The sequence below is a fragment of the Equus przewalskii genome, chromosome 22 (assembly GCF_037783145.1).
Source record: "Equus przewalskii isolate Varuska chromosome 22, EquPr2, whole genome shotgun sequence".
Taxonomy (NCBI): domain Eukaryota; kingdom Metazoa; phylum Chordata; class Mammalia; order Perissodactyla; family Equidae; genus Equus; species Equus przewalskii.
The window spans coordinates 23537791-23560635 of NC_091852.1; the positions used below are offsets into that span (position 1 = coordinate 23537791).

The following is a 22845-nucleotide window of genomic DNA, read 5'->3' on the forward strand; positions in this document are numbered from 1 at the left end:
CCAATCAAGAAGCTGTTAAAAGACAGAAATGACCAAAACTGGCTCAAGAAGATAACTATAGAAGAAAACACAAAGGTTAAACAAAGGTTAAAGATTGACAATTTAAGAGAGGCACCAGGCACAGATGGTTTTAGAGATGAATTCTTTCTAACCACCAGTAAATATATAATTATTTTTAGCCCACCAATTTTAGACTGTAGAAAAACATGAGAACCTTCTGAAAAAAGTTAGAATAGCCTGAATAAAAAAACCTGATGAAAGTAACAAAAAGAAGTTTGTACTTTTTACTTTTTGAAATGAAGGTATCCATCAAGATAATCCAACACACCAAACATTACAGGAGAAAAACCATATGATTCTGTTCAGTGATTGCCATAGAGGCATTTGATAAAATTCATTAGCCATTCCTAAGAAAAACTCTAAGTACAAAAAGGAATAAAAGAAAGCTCTATGGCAGAAGTTGGCAGCCCGAGGAGGAGGTGGTATGAGCAAGTGCACCCACTGCTACAAAAGGACCAGTTTCTCTACCTGCACAGCCCGTGTTCTACCTGAGGTACAGACACCTGCCAGTGACAACAGGTGTGGAGACCTTCTGCACCACAGGTATGTGGCCCAATACCAAGGACTACTACTGACCTCTACTTCCAAGGCCAGCAGAGGCAGTAGTCCTGCTCCAACTACCCATGCTCTGAGGGCCAGTCTTGCAGTCCTCCCAGCCTGGCATGTGCACGCCTCTTTGGCCCAGGGGATGGGGCATTTTATAAGTAGCTTGGGGACACCCTCTTCCCTTTTCCTCCCTCTAGGCGATGGGAGTTTTCAGGGGCTTGGCTAGTTAGAGTTTCTCAACCTTGCCACTATTGACATTTTGGACCAGACAAGCCTTTGTTGTGGAAAGCTGTCCATCCACCGTAGCATATTTGGCAGCATCCCTAGTCTTTATCTACTTGAGGCCAGTAGCACGCAACCCTCTCTCCCAGTTGTGAAAACCAGAAAGTTCTCTAGACATTGCTAAATGTCCCCCAAGGACCAAAGTCACCGTAGTTTAGAACTGCTGGGCTAGAGGACAATGTCATGACTATGTTTATCATAATTTATGGCTTTATATGCATTTACAGTAATAAATTCTCAGTTGGGAGGGAAAAAGGGGAACTATCTGTATTAGTCTGCTTGGGCTGGCAAAAAAAAATACCATAGACTGAGTGGCTTAAACAACAGAAATTTACTTTCTCAAAGTTCGAGATCAGGGTACCAGCACAGCTGGGTTCTGGTGAGATCTCTCTTCCTGGCTGGCAGATGGATACCTTCTCGCTGTGTCCTCCTACAGCAGAGAGCAAGCAACCTTTGCGTCTCTTCCTTTTCTTATAAGAGCACCAGTTCTGTCCCACAGAGCTCTACCCTTATGACCTCATTTAACCTTAATCACCTCCTTAAGGGCCCTGTCTGCAACACAGCCATATAGGGAGTTAGAGCTTCAATGTGTGAATTTTGGGGTGACATAATTCAGTCGGGAGCACTACCTAAACAAGATTTAAGAAAAAAATCTCTACCTAAACCCAACAACTACATTATATACAACACCCATTTTTTAGATTAAAATCAGTAACAAGACAGGGATTTCTGCTACTATCATTATTCTTCAACACATTTTGGAGATCGATGAGGCTAGAAAATAAAAGAAGCAGTTTAAATATGGGGAATGAAAAGATAATACTATCTTCATTTCCAGTTCTTATGATTATACACTTAGAAAATACAAGATATTCTGCTAAATATCTACTGGTGTTAAAAAGAGAGTTTGGTAATGTGGCTGGCCAGATACAAAATTAATAGTTTTCTTTCTATTAATATTATTCAATCAGAAATTGAAATGGGAAATATCTCATTCATAAGTACAACAGAAAAGATAAATTACACAAAAAATAAATCTAAGAGGACAGGAATTGGATCTAAATGAAGAAAATGATAACATTTTATTGAAAGACGTAAAACAAGATCTGAAATTGGAAAGACAGCTCTTCCTATATTAATACATAAATTTATTGCAGTTTCAATCAGAATATCAACATAATTTTTTTTCCAATTGGTCAAACTAAGTTTTAAAATTCATATGAAAAAAGAATGTGCAGTAACTTTCCATTTTAAAAAATACCAAGGGTGAACTTACTCTATTAGATATTAAAAGTACTATAAATCTTCTGTCATCAACACACTATGTACTAGCGTAATAATAGACAATTAGATAATTGATATAAAATAAAATCTAAAAAGAACATAATAAATGATAAATTTGATATTCAATTTAGTAGAAAAAAATTTCTTTCTCTCTTAAATGATGTTAGGCATTCCTGGTTAGTTACCCGCAGGAACATAAAAGTATCCTACATTGACTAAAAATGTAAGTGTCAAAAAATTACAAGACAAAAATATCAAAAGAAAAATCAAGAGACTTTTTTTTAAACCTTGGAATGAAGAAAGCAAGGCTGTAAAGTCTTGAAAACATATAGAAAAAGCAATAGATTTGGTTATGCTAAATTAAGATGTTTCTGGGAAGAAAGAAAAGCTACTGCCATTGCCCAAATGAGAGGAGAGTAGTTACAGCAGTGGTGGCAGTAAGGGTGGAAAGAGGTAGATAAATTTGATATATATCTTCAGGTGGCAATAACAAGATTTCCAGATAGATTGCTTATGAGTTTAAAAGTGGGAAGAAAGTGGAATTAGATCCAAGTTTTGTGAAACCATTTTTTTAAAAAAAATACAAAATTACTCACACCAAATTAGATACAAAAGTATTTCTTTAGAATGGGAAAAGAAGCCACAACAAATTACAAATTTTAAAAAGCTGCCAAGTACTGTAAACATTACCAAATCCAAAAAAAAAATAATAACATACTATTTTTAATCAATCAACTGCTTGAAACATTTTGGCAGTAAACTCTTTGATATTGCCTTTTATGTGACAATGATTTCGTAAGATCATTTTGTAAACAAAGAAAAGAAAGGTAATTCAGTCTTTGTTCTAGCATGGTTGATCAACTTTTGTTTCTATTATTGAGAATTGGGATATATAAAACATGTGACAGCACACATAGATGTACTTACTACTTGTAGTACAGCTTTAAGCTTGTGGTCTACATAAAAAATTCTGATAAGTTCTGTTTCATGCAATTTTCATCTAAAAAAGGTTTGGGTTATTTATAATTATATATGTTACATTATTGAGTATTTATGGCAAGAGAGAACATCTTGTTTATTTTTTTTTCGCTAAGGAAGATTCGCCCTGAGCTAACGTCAGTTGCCAATCTTCCTCTTTTTGTTTTTTTTTGTTGTTGTTGAGGACGATTAGCCCTGAGCTAACATCTGTCCCAGTCTTCCTCCACTTTATATGTGAGTTGCTGCCACAGCATGGCTGATGAGTGGCATAGGTCCACACCCAGGATCTGAACCTGTGAACCTGGGCCACTAAAGTGGAACATTCTGAACTTAAATACTATGACACTGGCTGGCCCCAAGAACTTTTTTGTTGATTTGGTTTTTTGATGAGGAAGATTGTCCCTCAGCTAACATCTGTGCCAATCTTCCTCTATTTTGTATGTGGGACACTGGTACAGCATGGTTTGATGAGCAGTGTGTAGGTCCATGCCCAGGATTAGAGCCTGCAAACCCTGGGCCGCCAAAGTGGTCAAGCAAACTTAACCACTACACTGCCAGGCCAGCCCCCAAGAGAACTTATTTTTTGACTAGGCCCATTATGTTTCAAATGTTCCAATGTTTAGCTAAATAAATGCTCTAATATTTAGCTAAACAAATACCAAATATTATATGGCTGATGATAGGAAGAATTTTCTACAGACTAACTTCTGGCTCCCCAAATTTCAAATATTATTTTTCCTCTCTACACTGTACTTCTGAGTGAGATAGGTTATGCTCATAATGCAAGACAACCATAGGTCCTAAACCCTAGTGTCACAAAGCTGAGTGAGTCAGCATGGTGAGTGGTTAGGAACTTTCCTAAAGTCACCCCATGCAAGAATAACTAGCAATAACTTAATTGTATACAGAAGTGTCTGTGGACAACATACATTTATTGTACTGAATCCAAACTAAATGTATTGCTAACACAACTTGCTCACAGCCAGATCTCAAAAGTGCCTGTGGCAGTGACGTGAGGGTAATGTGATAAAGGGGAAGTCAGAGAAAAAAAAGAGGCAGAGTTTTAATTAATTTCAGTTAAAATATGCTACTTTGGCAAATTTTACAAAAATACATGACCATGTGAACATGTTTAGGTCGCAGTGTCTTAGAAAGGTCTCCTGTAAGTGAGGGGCACTAAAACTTAAGCTTCTTTAATTCTTGGTAAATTCACTTTTGGTTGACAGAGAGAAGAATTGTGTATGATTTCTAGGTCTGTGCCTTGAGTAACACAAGCAAAACCCTTGAGTAAAGACATCTCCTTGTTTGAGGTGCATGCCATTTACCTAAAAAACCAGGTGAGCACCAGGAAGAGGAATCCTGCCACAACTAGCTGCCTGGAACAGGAAGCTTTTTCTCTGTTGGTCAGAGACTCTTTTACTCAATGTAGAGGCACCAGGCATCCTGGCCTGGGGGAACTTTTTCTGTCTCTTCAGACAGTACCATCATGGACCTTTGGAAGCCCCACTGGCATGAGATAAACCAAGCAGATAAAAATAGTTCCATGAGAGCTCTGAAAATTAAATTGTCATTAAAACCACAGCCCACAAAAGTAGGCCAGGATCTGTGTGCTAAACCTAAATAGGGTAATTTGTTGCTAAAACAAAAAATTTAAATAGGACCCAGATTCTCCTAAGATAATAGCCAAAATTTTCAGGATATAATTTTTTTAAATCACCTGTTATATACCAAGAACAAGGAAAATCCCAACTTGAATGAAAAAGTACAATAAACTGACACCATAACCAAGATGAATCAGATATTGGGGTTATCCAACAAGGATTTTAAAGCAGCTATATTAAAAATGCTTAAATAAACAATTGCAAATTCTGTTGAAACAAATAAAACAATAGAAAACTGCATAAGAGAAATAGATGTTATAAAAAAATAGAATGACATGGAAAATATAGAACTGAAAATACAATATTAGAAATAAAAATATGCTAGATGGCTCAATAATAGAGTGGATATGGCAGATGCAGAATCAATAAACTTGAGAACAGATCAATAGAATTTACCAAATCTGAAGAACAGATTAAAAATAGACTGAAAAACAACAGCAACAACACTGAACAGAGACTTGGAGGAATTTGGGGCTATAACAAAACAATTCAGCATTTGTATTATTGGAATCCTAGAAGACGAGAAGAAAGAGAGCAAACTGAAAGAGCATTTACAGAAATAGTGGTTGAGAACTTTCCAAATTAGGTTTAAAAAACACAGGAAAGAAAAAAAAAAGCCCTAAAACTATAGAATTAAGAACCAGAGCAAACTCCAAATAAGATAAACTCAAAGAGATCCACACCAAGACGTAATTAAACTTCTGAAAAATAAGACATAGAAAAAATCTTGAAAGCAGCTAGAGCAAACCAATACATTAGCTATAAGAAGCACCACATTAAATGACAGCAGATTTCTTATGTGAAACTATGGTGGCCAGAAGGATGTACCGTAACATTTTTCAAGTGCTGAAAGAAAATAGCTGTCAATATCAAATTTTATATCTGGCAAAACTATCTTTCAGGAATGAAGAGGAAATAAAAACATTCCCAGGTGAAGGAAAACTAAAAGCATTTGTTGCCAGCCCACCTACCCTTCAAGATTGCTAAAAAAATTTCCTTCAAACAGAAAGTGATAAAAGAATCAATTCTGAGCAGTAGGAAAAAAAGGAAAAAATGATGGAAAGAACAGAAATATGGGTACATGCAATAGACTTATCTTTCTCCTGGGTTTTGTAAATCATATTTGATGATAGAAACAAATATTATAAGCCATCTTATACTCAAGACAATGCTATATAGAAGTGGAGACAGTAAAGGGAACTAAATGGAAGAAACAATTCCACTTAAAGTAATAAAATGTTGATACCAGCAAACTGTTATGTCATATATGAATTTTATAATACCCAGAGCAACCACTATGAAAACTATACAAAGACTTATGCTTAAAAATATATAAAAAAAATTAAGAAGGAATGCTGAAAAATATTTAAGTAACCTGAGAAAGGCAAGAAAAGAGAAGCAGAGGAACAAGAACCAGAGGGAACAAATAATAAAGTTCAGACTTAAGTTCTAATATACCAATAAGTACAAATAGTGTAAATAAACCAATAAAAAGTACATCAAAAAACACAACCCAACTATATGGTGTTTACAAGAAACTCACTTAAAATTCAACAACATAGGCTGAAAGTAAAAAGATGGAAAAGTATGCCATGCAAATATTAATTTTTAAAAAGCAGGAGTGGTTCTATTCATATTAGATAAAGTAGACTTCAGAGCAAGGAATACTACTAGAGGCAAAGAGGCACAGAACATAACGATAAGAGGAGCAATCCACAAGGAAGACATAAGGATCCTAATGTGTAGGCACCAAACAGCAGAACCTCAAAAATCCATGAAGCAGAAATCAGTTCAGCTGAAAAGAGAAATAGACAAATTCACAATTATTGTGCAGTCTTTAACACTCTTACCAAGCAATAGAACTAACAGACAGAAAATCAGCAAGGGCATAGAAGATCTGAACAACACAGTTAATCCACAGAAAATAGACATATATAGAACACTCCACTCAACAAGAGCAGAATAGACACTTTTCAAGTATCCATGGAACATTTATCAAATAGATAATATCTTGGGCCATAAAACAAACCTCAATAAATTTAAAATAATTGAAATCATACAAAGTATATCCTCTGGCCATAATGAAATCAATAATGGAAAGACAAGAGGAAAATTTTCAAACAGTTGGAAATTAACACACTCTCTCTCTCTTTTTTTTTCTTTGATGAGGAAGATAGGCCCTAACTAACATCTTTTGCCAATATTCCTTGTTTTGCTTGAGGAAGATTGTCACTGAGCTAACATCTGTGACAATTTTCCTCTATTTTGTATGTGGGCTGCCGGCACAGCATGGCTTGATGAGCGATGTGTAGGTCTGTGCCCGGGATCTGAACCTGCAAACCCCAGGCTGCCAAAGTGGAGTGCATGAACTTAACCTCTACACAACTGGGCCAGCCCCACTTTTAAATAACAGATCAAAGAGAAAGTCACAAAGGAAATTTAAAAATACATAGAAGTAAATGCAAATAAAAATACAGCATATTAAAATATGAGGGATGCAGCTAAAGCAGTGCTGAGAGGGAAATTTATAGCACTAAATGCTTACATTAGAAAAGAGAAAAGGTCTCAAGCCAATAATATAAGTTCCTATCTCAAGAAATTACAAAAAAAAAGAGCAAAATAAGCCCAAAGCAAACAAAAGAAAGAAAACACTAACCACTCTCAATTCCTTCACTTCTCTTTACCAGGCCTAGATTCCATTGTCCAGCACTATAATTATTCTCTTACAACTGTCATTAATTATTTGTCTATCTCTCTTACTTTTGTACACAGCCAGAAAGACTCCAACTTTTCTTCTACAAACTGCTATCTCCACATTTGTTCATAGGATCTCAATATTACTGGAGAAAATCACAGCAATACAGACCAGAGCCATTTCAAATCCATGACCATACCCCTCAAATGGTCACTTGACACTGACAAACACACCTGCCCCAATTCTCTAGAAAATCAATTTTTCCATCACCTCAGCAGATGATTTCAAATCTCCAACATCCTCTCCCCATCCCTTGTTCTAAGCTACTAATTTCTCTATATATTTTACACAAAAACAGTTCCACTGCAATAAGAACTACCTCATCTTTCAACCAGATAGCCCATCAACCTACTTATATCTGAACACACATATTGGTCTCCCTTTTAGTTATAATCCTATCTTAACGCAACTGCTCCATTTACTTTTTTTTTAAAAAAAGGACTTTTTACTTCCATTTTTTTCTTTCTCTACTACATTATTAATTTCTCCTTTGCTGTTGGCTCCTTCCCATCCAAACTGAAGCATGTTTTAAGATAACCCATAAAAGCAAACAAACAGAAAAACAAGCAAATAAACATCAACCTCCCTTTTACTCCACATCTTGTTCTATCTACTGCCCATTTCTCTGCTCTCCTTCATAGAAAACTAGAGCATTGTCCGTACTCACTGTCCCTACTTCTTCACCTCCCATTTTCTCTTCAAATCATCCTAATCTGATATTTCTCTTGACTTCTCTAATAAAATGGACCTTAGCTCACCAATGACGTCACCTTGCTGAAGCTAATGTTCGCTTCTCTGAGATCATCTTACTTGAGCTCTTCACATTTGACACCATGCACTGTCCCCTCCTTCCTGACACACATTCTTCACTTGGTTTCCAGGATATCACGTTTCCCTGGCTTTTCTCTCATCTCTTTGGCTGCTTCATCTCAAACTCTTTACCTCTTCCTCCAACCCTCTAAATGTTTTGGTGACCCAGGACTCTCTCTTCAGTTCACCTCTCACCTCTATGATCTCATCTGGGTAATTTCAGCTACTCCCAGGGCTTTAAATACCATCTTTGGCAGACAACTCAAATTTATATCTCCAGTCTAGCACTCTCTTTAGCGCTCCAAACTCCTATATCCTACTTGACATTTAAACTTGGATGTCTAATATCAAACTTAAACATGGCCAAACAGAAATATTAATACCAATTCTCAATTTGCTGCTTCAAAGTCTTTCACCTCTCCCTAAACAGATTTACCACCTACTTAATTGCTCAAACAAACAAAATTTATAGGTTTTGGAATCCTTGATTTTTCTTTTTCTCACAACCTATATTTCATCCATCATTATGTACTGTTGGTGTTACTTTCCATACATCCTGTATCTGTCCACTTACTACCATCTCCATAGCTATAACCTTAGTCTACGTCACCCACGCACTCACATTTCCTTCACAATTGACTTTCTGAATTCACTTAAAACCCACATAGGGCTGGTCGGTAATTTAAAACAGTAGCGCCTTAAACTTCTCCAGAGTCATGTATTATGTATGAGTGTTTGCTTTTAATTTGAGTCTCAAAAGAAATTTTAGGAAGAAACTTGGAGAAACTACTCCAAATGACATTTTAGACTGGGAATGTCTGAGTTTATATTTTGAAAAGACAAAAGAAAGAGGAATAGATAAGCAATGGTGAGTTTAAATTTACTTGTATGGGTCTTTAAGAATAATTTAAGGTATAAACTCTCATGGAGCTAAAGTTTGTATGAAATAATAAGGCAAAAAAATAGGGGAATTTTTTAAGTTATACTGATGAGCGAGAGGAACAGGAAGGAGTAGGCCCTCTGCTTGAGACAGATGGTGATAACAGACGACAAAGAGAAACCAGGACCACTCCGTTCCTGTTCTGCCAGTCTTCTGTGTCAAAGACAATGATCTTCAGACTGAAGACAGTAGAACAAACTCGTTTAAGAGGGAAATGATGTCAAAGATAGGTGGGAAGATAGAGAACATCAAGTGCCCTGGCTGAGATGAACTTCACTGCGGGGATGGGGAGAACTGGGGACGAGACTGGACCAGCAACTGTTACCTCTAAGGAATGGTGGAGAAGGGCAGAGCTGTCACAGGCCTGGAGAGAAGCACTGTGCAAATTTTCACTAAATGCTGCAATTATAGGTCAGTGAGCCTGACATTAATCCCTGTGCAAAATCATAGAATGGATTATTAAAATGGATGGGTTTTCAAACAGTATAAAATGAGAGCATGTAAATTCTTTCAAAAGGAAGTGGTATTCACTAAGACCCAGCATGGGCTCATTAAGATTAAGCTGTACCAGGCTAGCCTCATTTTCTTTTTGGGTAGGTTAACTACCACTGTTAAGAAGAGCTAATATTTCTTTAGCACTTAGTTGGTCTTAGGCTCTAGGTTAAATGCTTTACATGCATTTTATCATTTGATCTTAAGCATTGCTTTCTCCCGTTTTACAGATGAGGTAACAGAGGTTTAGGGCAGTAGCTAGCCTCAGACCACAAAACTAAAACTGGGGAACACGTATTTAAGCACAAGTAGCCACATTTCAGAATTCATAGTCTCTATGCTATAATGCCACTAAAGTATAGAGTATAGGATGGGTATATCCCAAGAATGTTATTGAAATAGTTCACCTGAATTATGTCCATGGCAGAAAGATAGAAAAAGATGAGCTAACTGATGGTACACTTGGGATGGTCCATAAACGATGGAATGATCATTTTCAAAGTGCCTTGATTAATGTGTCATTGTTTATTGAAAAAGAAATTGCCAGTTATCTTATCGCAGAACCCCATCCTTGACCTATTGTTGTTTAACATTTACATGAACAACTTGGCTAAATAATTGGCACATTACCAAATATGTGGATGACCTGAAATCTGGTCGGCTAGTACTGACGACAGAATTGGATTCCCCAAAGATCTTAGCACAGGTTGAATAAAACAAGAGGCAGTATGTTAGGAATAAATATAAAATCTATCACCTAGGTTTTTCTAAATCTACCCAATACCACCTGGAGAAAAAAAGAAGAGCTAACAACAGTCCATTAATAGCTCCTTCTCACATGGCAAGGGCAAACTCAGTGGTGTTACAGCCCTGCCGTAAAGCATTTCACCAAGGCAAAAAGATCAAATGAGGAAGCTTAAGACTAGATCATTGAACTGACTCTTTATTGGAGGTCCAAGATCACAGATGGAAAAACAGTGCTAATAGTTAAGTCCAGAGAGTAAGGCAGGGAAAACACCGGAGAATAAGCAGCCAGAAAGCTTAGTAAATGTGAGAATTTAAAGCAGGAGAGGGAGAAAGATTTCAGCACAAACTCCTTCATGCTTCCTTTCTTTTCTTACATACGCACTATATTTTCTCCCCTCTCTCTTTTCAAATTTAGATATAATTGACTTGTAACAAAATACTAGTTTCAGGTGTACAACATAATGGTTTGATGTTTGTATACATTGTGAAATGATCACCACAATAAGTCTAGTTAACATCCATCACCAATATGTGGTTACAAATTATTTTCTTGTGATAAGAACTTTTAAGATCTACTCTCTTAGCAACTTGCAAATATACGATACAGTATTATTAACTATAGTCACCATGCTGTACATTACAATCCCAGGACTTATTTATTTTCCTCTCCTCTCTTACCTGTCTAGTGGAAGGCCTCCAGTTACTCAGGGCTTTCATTATTTTCCTTGCCTGTACTATAAGCAGGCCTTCAAGGGGCTTTTGTAGCAAACAATGTTTCTTGATTTATTTTATTATTTTAATGTTCAAAAAAATAAAATGTTTTTGGTTTTTTAAAAAGTGTTTTCACATGTGTACTATTTTAAAGGATTTTAGGCTTGAATATGCACATGTCCCTTGATGTTAAGGGAAGCCCATTTCAGACTATGACAGCTACACTGAAACTTTCTTTTGTTTGGTTCCTGGTGGGTGTTTTGGGAAGTATGTACAGCAGCTTTAAAGAGCTTTGAATCTAGTGAAAAATACATTTGATAGAAATGTGAGTAAAGCATGCAATGTGGCTCCCGAATAAGATAAAGTGACTTGATGCGACATGAACAAAATTATATAGGAAGAGAGGATTGATCATCTCTCTATATACATACAACCAAGCCCACACACAGACTGATGCTCAGTTCTGACACTTTGACAGGGTGAATAGATACCCTTATATTTCCAGAGGTGATCTGGGTGATGAAGAGATTTAGAATCATGTAATATGAGAAACTCTTGAAGAAATTGGGATGTTTTGCCTGGAGAAGATATTAGTCACTATCAAACTATAAAAGTGACTGGAGTAATAACAGCGTATAAGAACAAAAGGAAAAATCAGAGTTTTATCACTGAGGAGGCAGTGTAGTGGCTGAAAGCACTAGCTCTAGAGTTAAACTGCCAGGCTCGACTACTTACTGGCTGTTTAACCTTATTCGAGTTACTCAACTGCTCTGTGCTGCAGTTTCCCCATTTATATAAGGTCAAAATAATAGTATATATATCATTAGGATTAAATGAATGAAGCTATATAAAACACAGAGAATATTGGCTGGCACATGTTAAACACTTGATACTTTTTTTTTAAAGATTTTATTGTTTTTTCCTTTTTCTCCCCAAAGCCCCCCGATACATAGTTGTATATTCTTCGTTGTGGATCCTTCTAGTTGTGGCATGTGGGACGCTGCCTCAGCGTGGTTTGATGAGCAGTGCCATGTCCGCGCCCAGGATTTGAACCAACGAAACACTGGGCCTCCTGCAGCAGAGCACGCGAACTTAACCACTCTGCCAGGGGGCCAGCCCCCTACACTTGATACATTTTAATTACTAATAAAACCTAATAGGAATTTTTCTCTTGTTGGATAACATAAACTAGTGATTAGACTTTTGATGATGGTTTACTCAGGAAAACAAGTGATGGAAAAGGAAAGAACAGTAATAGTCAGGTTTGAGAATTTGAGTTTGCTTGTGTTTATCATGGAATAAATCTGGCTGAAGGAAAATGTATCATAATTACTAAAGTGAGGATATCTTAAAATATCTAGTAAGGTCCCATAACCCAGCAGCATTAAACAAAAACTAATTGCTATCTGATTTTTAAAAACTGGATTATCAAGATGATAAGTAACCTAGCAGGCCTGGGCAAATGTCCTGTGCCTTGCATTGAAAGCCAAGACAATAAAGCCTGTTGAGAACATTTATCAAAATTACTATGAAAGTTACCTCTCCCTTTACTGTGAGCAGAGGTGGCTCATTAGAATAAATTATAGTACCTGTGGATTATCTGAAATAAGAAAATACGTGTATACCGGTGAAAATGCTTCTATTATGAAGTAAATGTTATTGCATCTCTTAGCAATTGACGTTTCATGTTCACTGTGTGATTTGCTCTAAATCTTCGTCCCCAAAGTGACAAACTTTAGAAATAAGAACTTTTTATTTGACAAAGGAAAGAGTTGGATAGCAGTTAACTGTTGCCTATAATTGGACTCAGTAGAGTTTTAGATGTCAAAACAAGGACACCAGTTTGAATAACAATGGATTTCAGTTGTATCCTGGATATTTGGGCTATTATGTTAGGCTAGAGACTGTGGGTCTCAGAGTCTCCTGATTCCTTAATTCCTTTAACAAATTTTTATGGAACATCTACTATGTGCCAAGTTCTTTTCCAAGCCCCAAGAAAAGAACAGGAACAAAGCAGACAATGTCGCTACTCTCATAGAACTTACATTCTAGTTAGGAGACACAATAAATAAATAAACAAACATGAAAAATTCCAGAAATTGTTAGGTGTTAGCAGGGAATCAAATAGGACATAAAGATAGGAAAGACTAGGTAGCTACTTTGGATTTATGGGCCAGAGAGTCTTCTCTAAGGAGCTGACCTCTCAACTGAGATATGAATGCCAACAAGGAACCAGAACTGTGAGGATCAAGAGAAAACAGTCATTCCAAGAAAAGGGAACAGCTAGTACAAAGATCCCAAGGTGAGAGAGAAGGCCAGTTTGCTGACAGTTTGTGGACAGGGTAGATAATGTTTATGGGAAGTTCAGAGATTCAGGGTCCAGTTCATTTATGGCATTGTAGGAGAAGGTAAGAAATTTAGATTTTAGCTACCACCAGAAACCAGGGGTTGGGTGGATTTTAAGCAGAGTGACATGATCTCATTATATTTTAAATAAATCACTCTTGCTATTACATGGAGAATAGATTACAGAAAGCAAGAGTGCAAGCAAAGAGACCAACTGAAGTTTATAGCTATAATCCAGGCAACAAATGGAAATGACTTAGAGGGAGATAGTGGTAATGGACAGAGAGAGAAATAGTTAGATTTGGGATAACTTTTGAAGTCAGAGGTGATTGAAGTTGGGGGTAGATAGGAGAGAGAAAGAATGAAATTACAGATGTATTCTAAGTTTTGGGTCTGAGAAACCTATTAGAAGTGATGCCATTTTTTGATATCTGCAAGCTTGGAGAAGGAATGGGTTTGGAGAGAAAAACAGAAAGTTCTCTTAGGAATAAATTAAGTTTTAGAAGCCTATTCGCTATCCAAGAATAGCTGTCAGGTATGAAGTTGGATATTTGGATCTAAGTCTCAGAGGAGAGGTGATGAAGGCAAGACATTGATTTGAAAGCCTAGACTATCTGAAGTCATGAGAATGAGTGAGACCACTTAAGAGAACAGGGCCAAGTTACTGAGCCAATGGGTACTCCAACATTTAGAGATTGGATAGAGGAAGAGGAGGAGCCAGAATACAAGACTGAGAAGAATCAACCCGTGAGTTAGGAGGGAAGGCAGGAGAGATGCTAACCAGGAGGCCAAGAAAAGAATCATTTCAAGAACAAGGGAGTGGTCAGTTATGTCAAATGCTGCTGAGAAGTGAGATAAGATAAGAACAAAGTTGAGACCATTGGAGCTGGTAGTTCCAGGGGAATGGTGGGTAGTGAAGCTCAATTAGATTAAATTGATGAGAGAATATGAGGTGAGAAAAGAAAGAAAGCAACTACTGACAGAAGAAAATGCCTCTAGACAGCATAATTATTAGAGCCCTCTGAAATCGAACGGGCCTACTCACGATATTGGAGGAGCTCAAAGAAAGTTTACAATTATAATGAGGGGATGAGTGCATCTGTTTGTGAGCTGGACAAGATGACCTTGGAAATACCTATCAGGCAATGATGTTCTAAGATTCTTTTATTCTACAGTATTTATCTGATATTGCTCTCTTGCTTGCCTAAATTGTCAGCGCAGTGTCCCCCACCTGATCCCTCTGCAACCTTATCAAGGATAGATAAATTATTTTCATTAGACTTTATAAAATACTGGAAATAGCTCTTGAATTTTTATTACTTTCTCAGCAAACTCTAGATTGGAAAAATTTGATCTCATTCAACTGTCTCCTAATGTAGATAAGGCAATTAAGGCTCTGAAAAGTGAAATGATTAGTCAAATATAAAATTCAAAGATAACAGCAAAGCAAGGACTAGAACCCAAGTCTCCTGATTTTATTTCTCATCATCTTCTTACCGCTTCATTTTTGGTTTATATTTTTCTAGTTTTTATAAACTATCTACTTACAACAATAACTTTCAAAGTTGCATTGTTTAAAATACCAAAATAAAAAGCAAGCAAAGAAACACTTAACATTCTCAGCATCAGAGAGTTGAAGTTCCTTTTTCAGGAATGAGCTGAGGCCTTCATTCCTCCAGCTGCTGGAGTATCTGCATCTGATGGCTCTCAGCCAAGTCCTTCTCGGGGAATTGTCAAGTCATAAGGTCAGATGGACTCAGCAGCAATCCATCATAAGATGGAAGTGGTAAATCCAGAATCAAGCATAAGCAGGATGGAGAGCACAATTAGCTGCACTGGCACTTCACCCTCAGAACAAACCTATGACCACATGAGGGGTCCCTGATGATTAGCTCACGGAGAAGGAAAAAGTCCAACAGATGGTTCACAGATGGGTCATCCTGATATGAAGTGTAAGCTAAAAATGGACTGCTGTTGCACTACAGCCTCACTCAAGGGTATCTCGTAAAGAAAACCGAAGGGAAATGCTCACAATGGGCAGAGCTTTGGGCATTGCAGCTGCTCATCTACCTTTCGTGGAAAGAATGGCAGACCAAAGTAAGAATATATACCAATTCATGAGCAGAGGAAAATGATTTAGCTGATTGTTCAGGGACCTGGAAAAAGGAAAATTAGAAGATTGGTGACAAGGCCATCTGGGGAAGATGTATGTGCGTGGGCCTATGGACATGAGCCCAAATGTGCAGATCTTTGTATTACATGTTAATGCCCTCTAAACAGCATCCTTCTCTCCATCATTCTTCACAGAAGAGGACATAGGCAACCAAAAACATAGAATGACAGGGCCAGTTGCTATTGGCTAGTCTCTCTCATCAGCCACCCTAGTGCTGGCATAATGGTCACATAAACAGAGAAGTTACAATGGCAGGGATGGAGGCTATGCAGGGGCCCAAAAGCGTGGCTCCCACTCACCAAGGCTAATCTAGCTACTTCCACTGCCAAATATCCCACCTCCCAGTGAGAGGGACCAGTGCTAAGTCCTGATATGGCATAATCTTCAAGGACACCAACCAGCTACTTGGTGACAAATTGACCACTCTGAACTCCATCCACCCTGTAAGGGGCAGCAATTCATCTTGGCTGGAATCAACACATATTGCAAGTATGGGTTTGCCTTTGCCATCCACAGGACCTCAGCCAGCACCACTATTCAAGGGCTTACAGAGTGTTTGATCCACTGACATGGGATTTTTCACAATATTGCATCAGACCGAGACCCACTTGACAACAAAATAGCCATTTGGAAGTGTAACTGAGACACCAGCTTGGATATGAGACTCTACAAGGATAGGCGGTTTATGCTCTAGGACCTAGTTACACCCTAAATCAGCGGACGTTGTATGATGCTATGTCCCCAATAGGTAGAATTTATGGGTCTAGGACCCAAGAGAAGGAAGTAGGAACATTCCTGCTTACCATCCCTCAAAGTGACCAACTTGTAGAATTTGTACTTCTCATCTCTACAACTCTAGACAATGCAGGTCTAGATTTCTCCCTGGAGGAGTAAATGTTCCGTCAAAAGACACAAGAGTACCATTAAACTTTAAATTAAAACTACTACTGTCACTTTCGGGTCCTCATGACAAGAAGAAAGCAAAGAAAGTAGTACACAAAGAAAGAAGTCACCATCCTGGCACGGGTGCTTGATTCTGATCATCAGGCAGAAGTAGGGCTACTGCGTTACAATGAGGGCAGGGAGGAACGTGTTTGGTACCCATCCAATCCACGGGGGAGTCTCTTGGTATGCTACACTGCCCAGTTTTGACAATGACTGGATAAGTGCAACAGCCACAGCTTGAGAAGGTCATGGTGACCGGGGGCTCAGACCCATAAGGGATGATGAGGGTCTGGGTTGCCCGACCATGTAAACCACCTGGATCAGCAGAGATGTTAGTCAAAAGTGAGTGGAATCTAGAATAAATAGTAGAGGAAGGCTACAATGAGAACTTAATGAAATATATAAGTGAATTCAACTGCCACAGGAGATAGAATTTAGCAAACACGATTTTATGTCATCCAGATCCCCCCTTCAAGATTGAGGCATTCATTACCTCAGTTGCTGTTAGCATTGACAGCTAATGGCTCTCAGTTGAATTTCTCTCTGTGCATTGCCCTCAGCTGAAAGGCGCTGCCTTGCCCAAGGTCACACCTACTCCCAAGGCACAGTCTCCATTCAATTACTAGATAATAAGGGGGTTCAAAAACTCAGCTCCTTTACCTCAAGGAGGGACAACTCTGAAGGGCCATCACAGCTTCAGAGCTCCCCAGGGTATTTATTGGAACCTCATTGTAGTTCCACCCCTCCCTGACCCAACCCCACTTCCTTTAATTGCCCATATAAGGGTTGATCCCAAGGGCACTCGCCAATAAAATTATTGTGCACAACACAAATCTCTTTCAGAGAATCTGTTTCTCAGGGACAGCTAGTTCAAAAAGCATATGGCATGTCCATGTGAGATAATATCTTCTAGTCATGAGAATGATATTGTAGTAGATTATTTCATGAAATTGGAAAAATTAAGTTAGGACAACTGAAATGTTTGCTCACTTTTATAAGGTATATGAATATAAATATATGTAAATACATCCTAAGAAGAAGCATAAAGTAGTAAAATATTAACAGTGGCTATCTTTGGGTACTAGGCTCATGATGTTTTTCTATATTTTTAATAATCAATACTAGATATGCTATTATTTTTAAAATCATGTTAAATATTTTAGTTAAAAAGTTGTGTCTAATATACTTACAAAAATAGAGACATACATGTAAAACAGAAGGAAGTGGAGACAATAAACACACAGTCCAATATAATTGCTGTCTATTCCAGATGATCCTTCATTTAAGAACGGGAAACAATTCATCTCTCTTCCCTGATACATCCACTGGACTAATTGAAGTTACCAGGTGACATGACGAATAGGTAACTAACACCTAGGAGTTGGAATTGCTGGGTCATATGTTCACTTTATGTTCCTTTCAAGGAACTTCCAGACTATTGTCTAAAGCAGCTGCACCATTTTTCCTTTGGTAGTTATTATAAGCCACAATGTTTTTCCACCCTAGTCCAAGCAGGTTTCTCTTATGGTCTGAATATTCTGCCAGATACAGATTAGTCATTTTTCTTAGATGGCTCTGTTCAGGGTCCTAACCAAAGGAAAGACTAGGAAAAGTCAAAAGAATTTGGTTGGTTCCCAAGGTGTCATCCATATGGTAAGAGTGAGTCAAGCATAGGTTTTCTTCAAGACTGACACTCAACTCTTAGAGCATTTCCCTCACAATTCCTGTCCAGACATTTAAGATGTGCGTTCATTAGTGAAGCCACTCAAGAATCGCTGCTACAAAGGTGGGAACTTTTCTCATTGGCTTGTTTATCCATAAGATCCTCTCAAACAAAGGAGCCTCGCTAGGATTCACTCAATTGTTTTACCTTAGGTAGGGAGCCAAATTTTAATTAAAATCAGAAATTGTAAACATTGTTATCTAGTACAAGATTGTTTTGCTTGCTTTTAAAAATTTATGCTATGTAAATTTTATAAACAGGTAATACTTGTTTTTCTTTTCTCCTCTCCCAAGTCTAGATCATCTTAAAATTTGTCAGGAAATTTGCTGTATACCAAGGTTGAACATCAAATTCAACCCCAGGTTCTTGGTAGCAATTCTCATCTGATAAAAGGAAGCCTACAGTTCTTAAAAATATTTCTTGGCACAAAAATTTAAACGGGGAAATTATGATTTATAAAGTGGCATCAAGGAGCCCAGTGGTCGTAATGCCTTTAACAGTTTCACAGGAAATGCAGACGTGTTCTTCAAGTGAGTGCTCCTTGATCAACTCTAAATAAAAACCAAATGAGTCACATCAAAATATCTTTTCTGTGAAGATTTTTTCCGAGGAGGTTAATCCAATGGAGTTCAAGCGCAGTGTGTCTGCATTTAATGTGATTTTGAACTAATCTGAAGTGATGTGGTATAAAACATTAATAAAGTCTCTATGTATATACTTTGAAATAATTCATATTCTTTCCAATTATAAAAAATAATCAAGAATTACATAATTCAGAGCTCGCTGTCTGAAAATTATAAACTGTGTTTTTGCTATTTTCCTTTGGAGGTGGCAAATTAGTTGGCAAACAGACCCATCATCCATTGAAACTTAGTCTTGAACTATACGGATTAGAATTAAGTGAGGTTTCCAGGAATGTATCATTCACATTAATGCAACTTCCGTATCTAGTTTTCTGCTCCGTCTTCATAGAAAGAGACATCCTCAATCTCTTAGAGACACGGATATGTTACATACTACATATTGTTACATTAATATGTTGCATATTTTGTATTTCTTGGCCAGTAGTTAAAATTCTGGCCAAACATCAGAGTTACCTGGAGAGTTATTTATAAGCCATATTTTGTCATGAGTATTATAGAAATAATATTTTTCAGTCATTTCTGAATACATAATATTCTTACTTGGCTCAAATTTCAAAAGGTACAAAAGGTTATGCTGTGGAAAATAGTCTCTCTCCCACTCCTATCTGCCAACCACTCAGTTCTTCTCTACAGAGGCAAAACCAGTATTATCAGTTTTTGTGCAACCTTCCAGAGATATTTCACACTCTTGTAAGCAAATATATATGTTCATCCTTCTTTTTAACAGCACTGGTAGCAAATGATACACACTCATGCTTTTTTCACTTAATAAAATGTCTTGACTATTGGCACATATCCATACCTAAAGAAATTCCTCTTTCCTTTCGCATATGCAATGTATATTACTGTATAGATGCACCATAAGTTGTTTAACTAGTCTACCTGGAAAGCTTTTTAAAATACATGTTCCTGGGCCTTCTCATAGACCTACAGAATCAAAATCTATAGGTCAGGGTCTAGGAATATGTATTTTTAACAGGCTCCCCAGGTGACTGTCATCCAGTCAGCCCAGCAGATTGGTTCTGGGGAATCACCATTCTAGGTTGTCTATTCCAAATATCACTATTTCCAGCTGAGATTTTCACTGAGGCTAGAAAGCACAGGTGATCTTTTCTGGGAAGAGCTTGCCTGATCAGTAGTACATATTTCCGACTCCAAGGAGGTACATAATCTTTACTGTTCAATTCATAGAACATTTTCAAGAAAAATAAATTATTCCTGTAGATTGCTGCCAGTATACTTGTCACATATTGATTTGCCCCATATCACACTCAGCTGAAATGATTCTCAGTGAACCTCAACTTTTCTTCTGCTTTACACAACTCCCCCCCAGCAGCTGTGTTTTCCCTGACACTCAGTGATTCTCAGGGGGGAGCTGGAGCACGAAAATAATGATAGCTGCAGTTTTTGTCATATGGAAAGGCCACAGTGGAGATTCTGATCAAATCCCCAGGAGAAGTACACCCACCCAACCTGTGGAGGAAAACTGATTTGGATTCTCCAAGAAGGCCATGAAAATCTCCTGGGTCATCACTGTATTCATTCAGTCAAGAGAAAATGATTTATTTTTATCAAACAGAAGAATCAAAGGCAAATGATGACATAACTGTATCTTCTCTTTTTCTCCACCCCCCTTACTACAAGATGTTTTTTTTCCCCTCCTAGTAGCTTGTGGGACAAGACAGTACATTATTCAAGGGTATCTTCCTTAAAGGCCCTAACCATCAAATATAGTAATGAATATGTTTTTTGGTCAATGTTTTGGGTAGATGTGGATTTGGAACCACACAACTTACCTAAAAATATGTAAAAGTAGTTAAAACAGAAAGTATATACACAGGGTCATTTAGATTTGGGGCAAGTTTAAAATGTTTGTGATTACATTTGCATAACCCCCTCTTCCCATCCATCTGTAAACCAAACCTTTCATTCTCTCATATCTGCTTCCCTTCTGGTTTTATCAGGCTCATGTCAGCGGGAAGGCACAAATAAAATGGTTCATCAGCCGAATTTGCCTGGAAGACTTGCGAGCAGATTTAGAGCCCTGCTATAATAAATACATTGTTTTTGTTTGAGCAATTTGAAAAAATAAATCAATTGCTTAAACAACTAAAATAAAAGATGTGGTGTTCCTTGCTGGGTTGAATGCTAATGGTCCATGGATTCTCGGTATCTTTCTTAATCAATTACAGTGAACTTCGAGATGGATTTTTCTGAAAGCAAAGCAAGAATGGAAGTAACAGGCACTGATTACATTCTACGTAGATTACTTAAACTAATTACATAAAGTGTAGTCATATGTCCCCATTTTATGGATGAAGAGATTGGGGCTCGAAGAGGTCAAATAATTTACCCAAATCACACATCTCATGAATGGCATAGATAGGGCTGCAAACTAGTCCTGATTCCAAATATTATGCCTCTTCTACTAAATCATGTTCACTATCTAGACAAATTATATAATTTAGAGACGCATTTACGAGAGGAAAATAGTCAACGTATTTAGATAAAAACCTATTCAGTATTTCATTATGAATCCCCAAACTGGATAATTGAGGTGATTCAATTCCTAGATACGTATTTCTGTGGCTGAATGGATAATTATTGAATGAATTGTGCTATCAGATCGTTCAGATCACTTGCTATTGAGGAGAGCATCTATTCTAGATATAGTACTGTACATAAACTGCGTACCATTGAGTTCAGTTTTAGAATAGTTTTAGCTATAACTGAGTAAAACAGCTTCTTGAGGAAGTTTCCGAATGAAAGAGTGATTTGCTCTTTTGATGTTGTCGTTAATGTGTAGTCCTATGCTAAATTTAGTCAAACATTTTAAAGTGTATAGATTTAAATACTGGCTTTAAATATAGATCACTGACACATACTATCTGGTGCTTCTGTAACAACGTCAGGTAGAAAGAAATGAACCTCAATAAGACTACATTTTTTTAAGGAGGCTGCTTACTTGTTCTGGACCTCTCTGAGTTCCAGAATGTTGATGTAGGGTTTACCCAGGTTAGTTATCTATATTTAACAAAATCTCAGAAATTATAAAATATTAGACTTTTGTAAAAACAAGAAAGGAATGTATTTTAGAAGGATTTAACACAATATTTAATGAGCAATATACACTCTATGCCTAATCTAGTCACAAATATATTCATGCATGTATATGTATGCATGTGTGTGAATGCATTCATATATTACACAGTGGATACTGATAACACCTTCCAGCCCTTAGTTAAGCAAATGGAGCATCTACACTGTGGTCTGGATTCTTCTTTCATATTTTGCCTATCCTCTTCCTAATATTTCACCTTCTTGCCCTAACTGGATGCAGTTTCAGGGCCTTTATTCTCATTTCCTGTTTATGCGTTTATAAACAATTGCCTCTAAATATAGTCTTTTTAATTTTGAAATATTTTAATATACTTAAAATTATACAGTCTAACATAAGTAACACTCATATACCAAACTCAAGGCTCCATCAAATTTAATATTTTGCTTTACTTTCTTTCGTTTCCAGATTATAAAACATTATAGACATAATTGATTTAGAAGCTTCCTTAAACCTCTCACCAATGCCTGTGCCCTTCCTCTCTCCCCTCATGATAACCATGACCCCGAATTTGGTTCTATCACTCTCAAGCATGTTTTAATTTGCTTACTTAAAACGTTTGCATGGCCGGCCCAGTGGCACAGTGGTTAAGTGTGTACCTTCTGCTTCGGTGGCCCGGGGTTTGCTGGT

At 37.3% G+C, this 22845-nt stretch overlaps 1 long non-coding RNA gene across 6 annotated transcripts in view; it reads left to right on the plus strand.

Moving 5' to 3' along the window:
* LOC103567277 (uncharacterized) overlaps positions 1 to 21217 on the plus strand; it is a 55329-nt gene extending 34112 nt beyond the window's left edge. For 3 of the 6 annotated variants that reach the window (XR_011531773.1, XR_011531775.1, XR_011531777.1), the window contains 3 exons: positions 18001 to 18093; positions 18747 to 18983; positions 21062 to 21217. This is a non-coding gene — a long non-coding RNA (uncharacterized lncRNA). The remainder of the gene's footprint in view (positions 1 to 18000; positions 18094 to 18746; positions 18984 to 21061) is intronic. The other 3 variants (XR_011531776.1, XR_548677.2, XR_011531779.1) reach the window with 1 other exon arrangement.
* The last annotated feature ends 1628 nt before the right edge of the window (positions 21218 to 22845 follow it).